Source organism: Macaca mulatta, chromosome X (genome assembly GCF_049350105.2).
Source record: "Macaca mulatta isolate MMU2019108-1 chromosome X, T2T-MMU8v2.0, whole genome shotgun sequence".
Classification (NCBI taxonomy): Eukaryota; Metazoa; Chordata; class Mammalia; order Primates; family Cercopithecidae; genus Macaca; species Macaca mulatta.
The window spans coordinates 137,697,726-137,712,893 of NC_133426.1; positions in this window are offsets into that span (position 1 = coordinate 137,697,726).

The following is a 15,168-nucleotide window of genomic DNA, read 5'->3' on the forward strand; positions in this document are numbered from 1 at the left end:
TGTTTAGCTATTTTTCACTGGTAAGTATTTGTTTACAAATAATTATAGCTACAGTTCTGCAGTGGACAGCCTTGGGCATCTCTTTGTATGCATGTGCAAGTGTTTCTTTAGGGTATATTCTTTGATGTGGAATTGCTAGGCTTTAACATTTCAGTTTTTTTTATTTATTTTTTATTTTTTATTATTATACTTTAAGTTCTAGGGTACATGTGCATAACGTGCAGGTTTGTTACATATGTATACTTGTGCCATGTTGCTGTGCTGCACCCATCAACTCGTCAGCACCCATCAACTCGTCATTTACATCAGGTATAACTCCCAATGCAATCCCTCCCCCCTCCCCCCTCCCCATGATAGGCCCCGGTGTGTGATGTTCCCCTTCCTGAGTCCAAGTGATCTCATTGTTCAGTTCCCACCTATGAGTGAGAACATGCGGTGTTTGGTTTTCTGTTCTTGTGATAGTTTGCTAAGAATGATGGTTTCCAGCTGCATCCATGTCCCTACAAAGGACACAAACTCATCCTTTTTTATGGCTGCATAGTATTCCATGGTGTGTATGTAAAGACTTGGAATCAACCCAAATGTCCATCAGTGACAGACTGGATTAAGAAAATGTGGCACATATACAACATTTCAGTTTTATTCCACACTGTCAAACTGCTCTCTAAACTACTAGTGCCAATTTACACACCTGCTGGCAGTTTCATTACAACTTGATCAACACTTGATATGGTCAGACATTTTCATTTGCCAGTCTTATGGATGAAGAAAGTTATCTCTGGTTACTTGGAAGGTTAAACGTTTTTTCCTATGTTTCTTATCCATTTGCATTTCCTGTTTGCTGGTCATTTGCTCATTCATATCCCTTGTCCATTCATTAGAATGGATTGTTTATGTTTTTGGTATTGATATGAAGGATTATACTTTTTATATTCATGTAAATGCATATGTCGATAACTATAAAATCATATATAAATTATAATAATGTTACAGAATACAATTTCATTTAACTTTGCTTGTGGTGAATACCAAGCAGAACTTAAAAATTCTCAATTCTGTCAAATTTATCTATTTTTTATGATTTCTGCATTTTGAGTCTTGCTTAAAAAGTCTTTTTCCTCTCTGAAATTATTTCTGCTATATTTTTTTCTGATAACTTATAGTTTTGCTTTTTTATAGAACTCCTTAATCCATTGAGAATTTATTTTTGTTTATGTAGTGAGGTAGGGATCTCTATCTCCATCTGACTCTATGTGTCTTTACGTGTGTGTATATACATATATATGTTTATATATACATGTATATTTACATATAATACATATTTATTCACACATATTCTTACCAATCATGAAATGTCCTAACATTTACTGAAGAGTTCATCGTCTCCCCACTAATTAGAGACACTTCTTTATTAATCATATAATGAATTTCCTTTTATTTACATGGATCTGGTTTAGGATTCTATGTTCTGTTTCACTGACCTCTTTGACTATTCCTGTGTCAATACTATATTGTCTGAATAAACTGTAAGTTTCTAACATATTTTGATATCTGATAGAACAAATCATTTTTTGGTTTCCTTTTCCAAAATTGTCTTGACTATTTTCATACAATTTCTTTTCTTGGTGAGTTTTAGAATCAGCTTCAAATTCTGTAAACATTCCTACCTAGGTTTTGATTGTAATTGAATTTAATATAAAGAATAATTTGGATAGAAATGACATTTCTATAACAGTGATTCATCCCATCCAGGAACATTATAAGTCTCTTGATTTATTAAGTTCTTCTTTTAAGACCTTCAGTAAAGTTTAGGATTTCCTTAGATAGGTCTTGAATATGCCTTCTTAGGTTTATTCAGGCTTGAATGTATTTTATTACATTTCTTCCTAAGTATTTCATTACATTTTTCCTATTGCAATTTTTTTCCTGTTACGTTTTCAGATCTGTTGCTTCATTTATTTTATTTTTTCAAGAAATATTACTTGGGTGCCCACAATATGCCAGACATTGTGTTTGGTCCTGGGGATTAAAATGCAACAAAACAGACTTTTAAAAATTTCTAGTGAGTTTTTTTTGTTTTTTTGTTTTTTTGGCCTTTTCAAGGTAAACAGTTATATTGTCTCTTCCTTCCCAATATTTGTATTTCTTACTTTTTGTCTCACTGAATTGGCTTGAACCTCCAGTATAATGCTGAATAAAAACAAAGATAGTGGGAATCCTTTTTCATTTCTGTAGTTTAGGGGAATTTTTCTGTTCCATCATTAAATATGATTTTTTTGCTGTAGGTTTATGGTAGATGCCATTCACGAATTAAGAATATGTTATTCTTTTCCAACTTTACCTAACATTAAGAAGATGCTGTTAATTAGGTCTATGTAAAACACTAATGTATATTCCTGAAGATTCAGCTGAATCTAAAGTTTCATGGAATCACTCTAGCCAATGAATTTCCAATCATTCAGCGATTGTGATTATATTAACACTAACGCAAACTGTTTTTAAGAAGTGATTTAAGCATGATTCTACTCATTCATGATTATTTGCATTTGTTAATCAGAGATTCAAAAGTTCTAAGAATGAAAACATGCTTGAATTGTATATATGAACTCTGAGGGACCACAGAATAAGTGTTAATAAAACTTTAGTGGCGAGATCAAATAAACTAAAATATAGAAACTAAACTTCAAATCAGTAAATAAGCAAAACATTGGAGAAATAACAGAGTGAAAATCCTTAAGATTAATTAATGGGAAGTATCAGATTCAAATTTGTCAGTGAGGTGTAATCAACAACGAAGAGCATAACTTGGGAAAAATGTGTTACAACTGTAAGCTCAGTCTGCTGACTGAAAACAGCAATGTTTTTTCAATACTAAAATAAGATCTGCTAGAATGGCATATGTTATGTTGAGAATAGCTAGTTTCATGAAATAATTTGAGGCATCTATTTAGGTGATTATATAATTTCTATATTTTAGTATGTTAATGTAGTGAATTACATTAATAAATCCTCTCATATTAGGTCATATTTATTTCATGGAAAAAGCCTCATTGGTCATGGCTCATGATGTATTTTTTAATACGCTGCTGGGTTCGAATTGCTAATATTCTATTTAGCATTCTGAGTCTATCTTCCTAAGTGAGATTGGTCCCATAGTTTTCTTTTTTCTGCTGTTTACCCAAATTTTTGGCATCACAATTGTGCTAGACTTGCAAAATGAGTTGAAAATATTTCATTGTTTTTCTGTGCTTCAGAATACTTCTGAGAGCATAAGAGTGATTTGTTCCTTGAGGATTTGATAGAATTTGTCTATTTCAATTTTTGGGCCCTTGTTTTAAGGGTAAATCTATGACTACTTTTCTGATTATTGGTCAGTTCAGATGTTCTACCCCTTCTTGGGTAAATTTTAGCAATTTGTGTTCTCCTATAAAGTAATTCATTAAGTATTGATTTTAAAAATTTTATTGTTATAAAATTATACATAATTACATTTAATGGAATATTAAATATCTTCCACATATGTAGTTATTTTAACTACTGTTTTAAACATTGTTGGCTTATATCTTCTATCTGTTTTCCTTGATCAGACATCCCCAAAAGTTTAGTTATTTTAGTAGTCTTTTCAAATCAATTGTTTCAGGTTTTATCCATCAGCACTACCCATTTTTGTTTGTTTTGTTTTGTACTTGTCAAAATTTGTTTAATTCATGCTTTTATATTTGTGTTCACTTTTACTTTCTCTGAGTTAACCTTGTTGTTTTTCTAACATCTTGAGCTTTCTCATAAATTTATTTAGGCTATGTTTTCTTTGAGTGCCATTTTGGCCATGCTCCATAGGTTTTGCTATACAGTGCTATCACTCTTGCTCATTTCTAAATAGTTTGCTATGTTAACCTTAATGTTTTTCTTTGACCTGGAACCATTGAGAAGGAATTGTTTAATAATTATGTAGAAATTCTTTATAATTTTTTTGGTTAACCATTATTGCTAATTTCTAGTTGTGTTAATATGTGTTCAATGTATGCAGCCTTAATGTTTTATGCTTCTCTGAATTTGTTGAGATTTCCTTTGTAATTTTATACCTACTTATGTATAGTCAAATTCTGTGCGTGTCCCATATATGTTTATAGACTAACTATTCTCTGCTTGTTGGATGCATTCACTTACATAGCTATTCTATGAAACTCATGAATTTTGTTCTCCAAATTCTCTTCATCTTTATTCTTGTTTCTACTTGACCTGTTGTCAGTTTTCTGAGAGAGAGGTGTGGAAAATTTTTCATTAATGTTGTGGGTTGCCATTTCTTCTTGTTTTTTAAATTCATATTTATTTTCTTTATTTCAAAACTGTGTTCTTGTGAATAGTCTAATGACTGGTATATCTTCTTAATGGAGTGTACCAATTTGAAATATCCCTCTTGTGCCTTTAAATTTTTGTCTTTGCTTTATTTTGCCCCACATTAATATCGCTACATCTACTTTATTTTTGTTGGCATTGTCATCTGTTTTTTCTCAGTTCATTTATTTTCAAGTTTCACGTGTCATTTTGTTTAAAGTGTGTCTCTTTTAAACAGGATGTTGTTATTTGTTCAATCTGAGATTATCTTTTAGTAAGGGGATTCAACCCATTCTGGTTTAATATGATTGTTGATACTTGTGATTATCCCTGCCATCTTATTTTACCTTTTCTATTATTATGATTCTTGTTGGTTTTCTCTTTTCAGTAGTTCACGAGATTGGTGGTGTTTCTGTATTTTATTTTTTGTTCTCTGGTAATATTTTGGAAGGTTTACGTTATATTTCATATTCCAGTGGCAATGCTTAATTTCTTCAAATTTACTCACAGATGAATTCTCCATACATTTCTAGAATTTATGATTATTTATATACTTATCTGAAAAACATAACAACCACAGCAATATTTTACCTTCCTTTTTTCTTTTCTCTTAAACCTCACAAGTTTTCATGTTGAGATCATCTAGGATTTGGTCCATATTTTTACTATTTTTTACAATAATAATTATTTAGATTTAGTTATGGTTTTTTACTGGTTTCATTGTTCACCATTGCTTCTTTTACTCCACACAATCCCCTCGGATTCAGTTTTTATTTTGCTACAGTATATTCTCTAATAATTCACTCAAAGATGAATAATGGTTGGTGAAATATTTGTTCTTGCATGTCTGAAAAATATTTTCCTTTTGCAACAACCTTCAGCCCTCCAACTTAAATTTTAGTCTTTCTTAGTATGATATTCTTGCTTCCAAATTATTTTTTCTCATAAATTTGAAGCTAATCCATTACTATTTCCTAATATGAGTATTGCTAATGAGCAATCTGATACTAGCCTGGTTCTCTTTCCTGTGCAGGTAGCCTGCTCATTGCTTTGGAAACTTTCACAAATTTTGTTTTCTTTATCCTTAGAGTTCTCAAATTTCGCCATGATGTGTCTTAGGTACAGATATCTTTGTATTAAAATATCTTTTTCAGTGACTGGTATGTGATTTTTATTTGAAGAGTTTGTCTTTCTTCAACTTTGAGAAATGGTTTACTATTATCAGTGTTTTAGATCAATTTCCCTTTCAATTTTTCTTTGTTCTTCTTTAATTCCTAGTTACTCTGCTTCCTTGGGTATTAGTCCTGATTCGTGAGTTTGGTGACTCCATTTTATGGTGCTGGTTTTCCCCAAATGTTTGTGAATTTTATGTTAGTGCTTACCATGGGTTTTGAGAACCTCTCTTTGCTTCTAGATGACATTTCTGTTTCTCACAGCCTGAACACTCATCAAGATTTTGAGAAAGGACAGGCCATGCTGCTGAGTGGAGTGTATAAGTAGTTCATCTTCTGGGTATGAAGGCTTCCTGTTTCTCCTAGGTGTGGCCAACCACTTGGTCTTGCTTCTGCAACCTGCCTTGCTTTTCCAGCCCAAGCATCCAAAATATTTTTTCTAGTCTGAGAAACCATCTATGCTGCCCAGTACCTGACACAGTTAGGCAGAGGAGAATGAATAAAACCACTCAGCTGCTCAAAATGGGGTACCTTAACAAATAATGATTTTCCTGTGACTTCCATATACCACCTTTTTCTCCTGTCTCTGGGCTGGGAGATCATATGGAGTCATAGCCACCTTATTCAGTCATCCTCTACTGCGAATGTTTTAGGCTGTGTTCCTCCATTAATTTTATTCCCTTTACCTTTTGACTCAAAAGGATTCCTCAAAATGTATGACAGGCAAATATATTTCTTATTTTTAATTTCTGTTGTGAATATATTAATTTTGAATATATATTTTCTGTCATTTATAGAGATTAGGGGCTGGAGAGGAAAGCAGCCATGTGAGCCTAGTCTACCTTTAGTCACTTTCTACAGGGATAGGTCTGCTATAGTCATGCTTGCTTTCTCCTTAATTAGGGAAAAACCTGCAATACACGCCAGACATGGTAGCTCACGCCTGTAATCCCAGCACTTTAGGAGGCCAAGGTGGGTTGATCACGAGGTCAGGAGTTCGAGACCAGCCTGACCAACATGGTGAAACCCCGTCTATACTAAAAATACAAAAAAAAAAAAAAATTTAGCTGGGTGTGGTGGCGCATGCTTGTAATCCCAGCTACTCAGGAGGCTGAGGCAGAAGAATCGCTTGAACCCAGGAGGCAGAGGTTGCAGTGAGCCGAGATCACGCCACTGCACTCCAGCCTGGGTGACGGAGCTAGATTCTGTCTCAAAACAAACAAACAAACACACACACACACACAAACGAAAAAACCCACCTCCAATACAGAAACAACTTTATGGGAAGTACTTCATACAAACTATGAAACTGTGAGCAAAGTCTAACATCCCATAAGATGATGGTTTGTGAGGAATGCCCTGGGCTCAAAGGGAGTGATTCTAATAGGCCACAAAAAAAATGAACTACAATTACTTTTAAAGTTTGCTAATGTTAAACCATGAATCCACATACAGTGAAGAATGTACTAAATTCTTCAACAACATTGTAGGCTGATTGTTTTCATAGAACATTGACTTAAGGTACCTAAGTTTCAAGCTGGGCATGGTGGCACATGCCTGTAGTCCCAGCTACTCGGGTGCCTGAAGAGGGAAGATCACTTGAGGCCAGGAGTTTGAGGTTACAGGGCATTGTGATCATGCCTGTGAATAGTCACTGAACTCCAGCTTGGGCAATATACCGAGACCCCATCTCCATTAAAAATAAATAAATATACACACAAGTAAATAAATAAATAAATAAATAAATAAATAAATAGGCCTACGTTTAAAGCTTCTGCTTGAAAGAATAAAGAAAAGGTAGTTTTAAAATGGAAAGTAATAAAGATCCAAATCTTAAAAATTCATGAATTTAGATCATATTGGAAGTAGTACTGGTCAGATAGTTTGGTGGAGATGGAGAAAGAGAGTGTTTCGCAATGTCAGAGTGGCTTCATTAAACACAAAGGGAGAAGTGATTTGCAGCTGAAAATTTCAGATTCACTATAAAATTAACATACGTGCCCGATGGGTTCTCATCTAATAAAACTGAGAGAGAGTGCTTTGTATCCTAAAGGCAAAACAACTTAATAAAATTAATCTATCGTGCTCCTAGTGCTTAGGTACTGCAAGGCTTCAATGATGCATTTTTCATTAAGTGACTGGGTAAATATAATTCTCTGTGTTAGAAAGTCTGAATCCTTATTCTAATTTATTGAAATTAGAAATAAAGAACTTACTTAGTGACTCATCAGTGTTGGGAAGACAAAGGAGAGGGCACCGTTTTATGGTGGCCCCTGTGACTAGAAGAGGGGCAGTATGAATTTTTATTGGGCTTGAACCAACAGGACTCTTCCAGGACTCATTTATTCTTCCCAGACACCTTTGTCTCAATTTTAGGGGCTAGACAAACTCCATACTACCCTCCTTTAAATATTCTAATGTGCATTGAACTCTCTGCCTTTATGTAAGGGGCAGACTGAGTCAGGAAAAAGGAGCTCGAGTCTGACCTTTGTATTTCTGTCATGTTTTACAGAGTAATCCCAGCAAGGGAAAGAACTGACTCGGGGCAGGGTCAGCCTAGCTAGTGTTTTCTTTGTGTGTGTTGGAAGGACGAGAGAGGGTTAATGAGAAGGCATCTGCTTGGGTTGATGTGAAAAGAACCCTGGGACAAAGATCTCGCATCCCAAAAGTTGTACCTCACCTGCCTGCCCCTTCCACCACAGGTTTCCAACATTAGTTAGTCATTCAGTCCCTTGGAAAAATAGAAGTATCCTTTTAACATGCAAGTGCTCTCAGGAGGTATAAATTGTTCGTGTCTCACAAGTCCTCTCAAGCACTGGAGTCAAATAAGACTTATGCCCCCAATTGTCACTTATCTTAGGTAAATTCTTAACCTGTCTTAGCCTCAGCTAAGCCATCTGCCAAATGGAGATGATAATCTCTACCTCAAAGGTTGTTTTGTTAAATGAAAAGCAAATGTGAAAGTACCCAAGAAAGTGCCTGACATGCATCAGATGTGTCCTTACCTTCTGTCACTTGATCTGTATCAGTCAACTGAGGAGGTAGGTGGCAAAATGGAGTGTAGAAGTGGCTCCCAAAGAATCTAGAGGAGTAGGCCCAGGCAGGAGAAGCAAAATACAGAAAGGCCAACTCTGACTCAGAATTATTTCCAGGGTTGGGATTTCTGTGGGTCAAAGTGCTGAAATAACATGCAGTAACAGTTCAAGCCTGCTGCTAAGTAGCACTAGCATAATGGCTCAAAAGAGGACTTTGTGACTCAGCCTTGGTTCTCAACATAGTGGAGAAGAACTCTGGTTATCAATTATATGACACTGGGCAAGTTACTAATTTGGCTGAGCCTCAATTACCTCCTCTGTAAAATTAAGAGTATAATAGTGCTTTCCTTAGAGTTATTGTTAGGCTTAAATGTGTTACTATGCATACAGTGGCTGGCACAAAGTAAGTGCTCAGTAAATGTAACTTGTCACTAGTATCACCAGTAACTCCACTATTATTATTATTTTATCTTCCATAGTTAATAAATTATTTGTAAGTTCCAGAGCTCTTAGTCCTTGGACCAGATTTCAGATGAATTTGGGAGAAAACTAAAGATTTTTTTCTAGTGTTACCCTACTTCTTATTTCAGAGTCTTTTTAGGACTGGTGGCAGCCCCTCACCCTCAAGGGTTCAGTGTCTTATTTCCCTTTCTATTATTTGTCTTTTCATAAACTCTGCCCTCAGAGTTTCTGGAGGGAAGACTCCAACACGAATTCTTGCTAATATATGAATGGGTGTTAACTCAAATCCTGCACCTTCCATTGAATTTACACTTTTAATAAAGGCAGTCTCTTAATTTCAGAGACCGTTAGTTATTTTATTCCCTTCAACTCCAGGGATAGATTAGCAATAAACAAATGGCTTATGTACAGACTTTTATAGTCAATTTTTCATACAAACTAGTAAATGAAAAACAGCTTGTGATGGGAGAAGCTCAGACGAACTTGACCAGGGCATGTGAGGAATGACTTGGGCCCAGAGAGAGAGATTCTAATAAGCCAGGAAAATGACTTTCTTAACCCCCATTGTTCATTGACGTCAAGTCCAAAACGCACAAGCCTGGGCGCTGAGCAGGCTTGCAAGTTTACTTGTCAAACCAATTTAAGACCCTTGACATTTGGGTTTCTTTTTAGCCAGGCAAAATAGGGGAGAGGGAATTTTACAATATATATTTTAAAACGTCAAATCAGAAGGATGCTGAGATTCATCTTGGCATTTTTATTTTACCATTTGCTTCCCCAAAGTACTTTTAATCAGGTAAATGTTAAGTGTGGGGTCAGTAGAGGACGAGAAGGCATGTTGGGCACCAGAATCAACTATTAGATTTTTTTTTTAAAGGAAAACATAATATCCAAATGCTCTTTCAAGCTACAATTCTCGGAGATACTCCAAAGAAATTAGCCCTTAATTGGCTCATGTGATCTTCTCTAAGTAGTTATCTACAAATATATCCAATAGGTCCAGAAAGTTTAGACTGCTGAGGCTGAGAAGAGGTGAGTGGGATGATGTATTTTGTGATTAAGCAGCTTGGTATATTAAAGTGTCATCGTTAGAGGATGAGTTGTAAGTGCTCTTCTCCATGTGCCCCTCTCACTCCTTGTTCCTCAGTGATCCCTCTTGTGCCCCTGGATGGTCTTTACTTCTTTCTGGCCTTCCTCTCAAAACTTGTTTTTATAGACGTGTTTGTGTGTGTGTGTGTGTGTTTGTGTGTGTGTGTCTGTGTGTGTGTGTACGCACTTGCATTTGCATTGAATCAGACAACAAAAATTCCCACTGTGATGTGAACGAATAAAAAACCCCAGTTCAACAAGATATTTGCATTTTAATAAAGAATATGAAATCTTAAAGATAGAATTTCAGGCAGTAGTAATTACGGAGTAGGGGGCTTCTTGGCCAGATGGAGCTTTATTATGTTTCTTTTTACCATGTGCCTGCAATATTTAATTAGGCTCTATTCACATCTATCTAGCCTTTTTAATCATCTGGCTAGCATAAGAGGTTATAGGTAGCAGGCAGTAGCTGATGTGAAGAGGTCCCACTGGGTTAGCAGTAGACTTAGCAAAATGTGGCACATACAGGCTATTAATTTTTTTTTAAGTAGGCTTTGTTCACCAACAGAGGAAGTTGAAACAGTACCTGGCATTCATTCCACATTCTGGCATTCTATAATAGCAAGTGCTATCATGTATCAGGCATAGTGTTAAATGTTGAGCTCCAATCATTAATAAGATAATGGTTATTTTCTTGGAAGAACTCAGAGTCCAGTGGGAAAGACAAGTAAACATTAAAAAACACAAAGTGATTGGACAACTGGCTAGCTACCTGAATAAAATATCTGGATCCCAAGTTACTATTCACCGAAATAAATTCTGGATTGATCAACAGTTTCAATATTAAAAGACAGAAAAACTACAAGGTACTAAATGAAAACATGATGATTGCTTTTATAATCTTGCAATAAAAGAAACATTTCTAAGTAAGCATGTTAAAAAAACTGAATATATATATATATGAAAAATTTGATACAGTTGACTACATAAATACTATCATTTCTGTATGGCAGTAATAAATAATTAAGCAAGTCAAAAGGCAAATGACAAACTAAGAAAAAAATATGTATTACAAAAATGACAGCCGACTACTTTTAAAAATATACCTGAAGCATTTACAGTTCATGAAGGGAAAAGACTCTAGAGATTGGATAAGGAATCTTAACAGAAAAAGAAATATAAATACCCAATGGATATAAAAATTCTGCTCAAACTTGCTTATAATTGTTTAAAGACAAATCAAAACAATGGGTTATAATTTTCCCCTATCACATTTAAAATATGATGAAGTTTTATAGAACAATGTTTCTGAGGCTGGAGGGATGCAGTAACTCTCATGCACAGTCGAAGTAAAACTTGGAGCTATATATTTGGAGGGCAATTTGACATATTTATCAAAGTTGTAAAAGGCCATAATCTTTAACCCAACAATTCTAGTTTTAAGAATTTATCCCTAGGGCACATTTACATAAACAAGCAAATATACATTTGTAAAAAGGATGTTCATTATAACATTGTTTCTAATAGCAAACCAAAGCAAAACAAAACAAGCACAGCAGTATCAAACCAAAACAACAATAGAAAAAAAAAGACAGTCTCCTCAATAGGTAAGTGAATCACGGTACTTCCATCCTTTGAATAGTATGTAACAGATTAAATATATATATATATGTGTGTGTGTGTGTGTGTGTGTGTGTGTGTGTGTATTCTCTGATATGGGAAGTGCTCCTAGATACATTAAATGAAAAACCAACGTGCAGAATAGTATGATCTGATCTGTGTGACAACAAAGCATATGCAGATATTCTTGCATATGCATTAAACAATTCTGGAAAAATACACAAGAAACTGTTAACAGAGAGCTTACCTCTGGAGATTAAGACTGTGGTGGGAGGCTTTGATACGGACATATTCTACTTTTCATTTCATAATCTAGTGTACTGTTTGCATATTTTAACCATGTGCATTTATTACTATTACCGTTCTTCGTTATCACTAAATATTATTTTATATGTAAGTGAAATATAATGCACACCAACTCCAATTATAACATATGTATAAATATATAGACAGAAAGCTAGACTACTACACAGGCTACTCCAACAGCATAGGAGATGGTCACCTAAGCCGAATTATGTCACCATCATGGTTGCGGGCAGGGGGAGGCTTACTGGAAGAAGGTGATATCTGCACTGCATTGTGATTGATGACTAAGAATTAGGTGAAGAAGAGAGTTGTAGGGGTTACTCCAAGAAAATATACGTTATTCTATATTCTATATGTTATTGTAGAGAACAGTAACATAAAGAAATTATTGGTTGGGAGTTGCAGTATGGTAGGGAATGTTAGGTTGGAGAGTGGGAGCAGTTGAAGTTGGAGATAGAAACAGAGACTAGAGATTTTGAAGGGCTTTGCCTGCCATGCTAACTACATTAGACTAAAGTCTCAGGGACTAGTTTTCTTGAAAATGATGGACTAAAAGATTCACACTGTGGTGTAAATAAATAAAAACAGGTAGGTATTTGCATTTTAATAAAGCACAGAATGTTCCACAGGTCCAATTTCAAGCATTGGTAATTAGGGAAGAAGTATCTCCCTCATGTCTCTCAGTTCACACATTTATGAGAGGATGACACACCTGGTTGTCTGGGTACCAGACTGTTCTACTCAGTAGGGAACTTGCCACCCTTCTGGAGGTCGGGGAGGATTCTATTTTCCAGAAGCCCCCTAGTCCATCACTGGTAATAAGAAGCTAGGGATAGAGGGTGGCTCCCATGGCAACCAGTGCCCACAGCCTTGTAAACACTTATAGCTGAGAGGGACTGGGAGGCAAACAGGTGTTCTAACCAGCTAGGTCTGCTGGTTTCTTTCTATTGCTACCACATGGTCCAGGGGAAGGTGCATAGATTCTGGAGTAAGGCAAATCTGGGTTTCATACTGGCTTTGTTACTCACTAGCTCTGTAACTCTGGGCAAGTTACTTAATCTTTCAGAATTGCAAGTCTCTTGTAGAGTTGTGTGAAATAATGTATTTTAAGCACTTAGCACAGTGCCTGATGTGTAGGGAGAAATTGATGAGTGTTAGCTTTTGTAATCATGACTATTCCCACTTCCGCATGAACCCACTAAGGATTGTTACAGTCTTTGTCATATTTATTAAATTATCATTATCCATTCTTGCCCATGAGTCTTCCAAGAACTTTTGTCCTCTTTCTCCAGCAGTCCACCAAATATTACTATTATTATTATTATTCCTTCTTCCCTATAACCCTGTTGACGATTATTGTTCCTGTTGTCATTATTATTATGAAGGTCGCTGATGTTATTATTTACCCTTCCCTGCGAGCCTCCTGACTCCACCTTATGACTCCTGACTCCACCTTGTGACTTCTCCAGGCCCCACCACTGGAGGGAGCAGCAGAGCTAAAGCGCTGTCCTGCCTTCCAGAGCCGCCTGGCTGGCTTTTTAGCATGTGGAGAAGAGGGCCAACAAGGCAGAAATGAATGGATTTCCAAGCTCTGCTTCCCCTCCTACCTTTCCTTCTGTGCTCGCCAAGGTCCCAGTGTCTCCTACAGTTTGGGGTTTGTGTTCTCTCATCTTTTCTTCCTTGTTGGAGTGATTGAAATAAATAAGCTCAACCGATAGGTGGTAGCAAGTCAGCTTGAGTTTCACCAGAAAGTGTAGGAGGACCTAGATATTAAGAGAAGGTGAAAGAATTCTTCAGATGTGGATGGAGTCTATGAGCTGCAGACCCAGAATTTCTGAGAAGATATGAATGCGAGATAATGAAAGTTACTTCTTTTTCCTGAGCTCTTACACTGTGCTAAGCACATAACATCCCTATTGCACTCATAAGAGTTTGACACTCATTATTCTCCTCCTGCAGATGAAGATGCCGAGGCAGGAGAAATTAAGAGATTTGTCTAAGGTCACAGGCTTGTCTGCCTCCTGGGCTAGGGACTTTAATCTCTACCTTAAGCTGCAGTTTAAAGAGAAAGAAAAAGAAAACAAACTTGAAGTTGAGCAAGCCTGGGGCAGAGACAGCTCAAGGTTATTTCTCTTCATGTTTCAATGATAACCTCAGATTGTGATTTTTAGAATTTTTCTCTTGTATTTTCCTTTTAACTGTGTTATGGCTTTGTAGCCTTTAACTTTTGTTTGCACTTAGTATCCTTTGAACTTCATTATCTGTTTTCTCTATGATTTCTAAGAGAAAAATCTGTAGAAAAAAATAATTATAGCTACCATTTATGGATTACCTTTTGCATGCTAGGCAATTTACAGACATCATAGTGAATCCTCTAACAATTCTCAGGATTGGGTCTATTATTATTCACTTCAACTTTACAAAAAGAGAGGCTGAGACTCAGCAAGTTTTCATGGCTTGTCCAAGGACATGCAGTTGATAAGTGGCTAAGTGGAAGATTCAAACCCTGGGCTCTTTCACTCCAAAGCTCATGTTCTTCCCAACACTATAAAACTGACTGCTTGTGTACCATGCTACCTCAAAAGGGTTTATGGCTTGCTTTTGGTCAGACAAGGAAGAAAGAAAAGAATCACTGTGTGTTAGCCTTGGGAGGAGGATGAGTGGGAGCTGTTTAACAGAGAGCACAGAACAATGCCCAGGGCCTATGGAAGAAAGAGGAAAATGGTGAGCTGTTGGCAGAGTAAGAAGCATCCCCAGAAATTTGTGTCAACAAACCCTTCACCCTGAAGCTGTTGCCTTCAGTAGTGTGACCCTTGAACCACTGGATGGCATCTGGAACTAAGATGTGACACCAGATGGGTTATTTCCCCTCTCTCTCTGACACAACTAGGCAGACAGAAGGTTTAGAATAAAATGTTGGAACAATTTTGCAAGGTTTGAAGGACGTAAGGAGTAGGGACAAGCTCATTTCTGAAGAAGGGGAAGGTAAATGAAATCTCATGTTTTCTTTGTCTTCAGGAGGTCTCCAGGAGGGGATGAGTCACTGGAAAATCTTTTGACAGGGCCTTTAATGAAAAGCACTCAGGAACTTCTAATGCTCCCTACCAGGTCTTCCCTTATTAAGTCTCCTAATGTGTGACCAGTGTGTA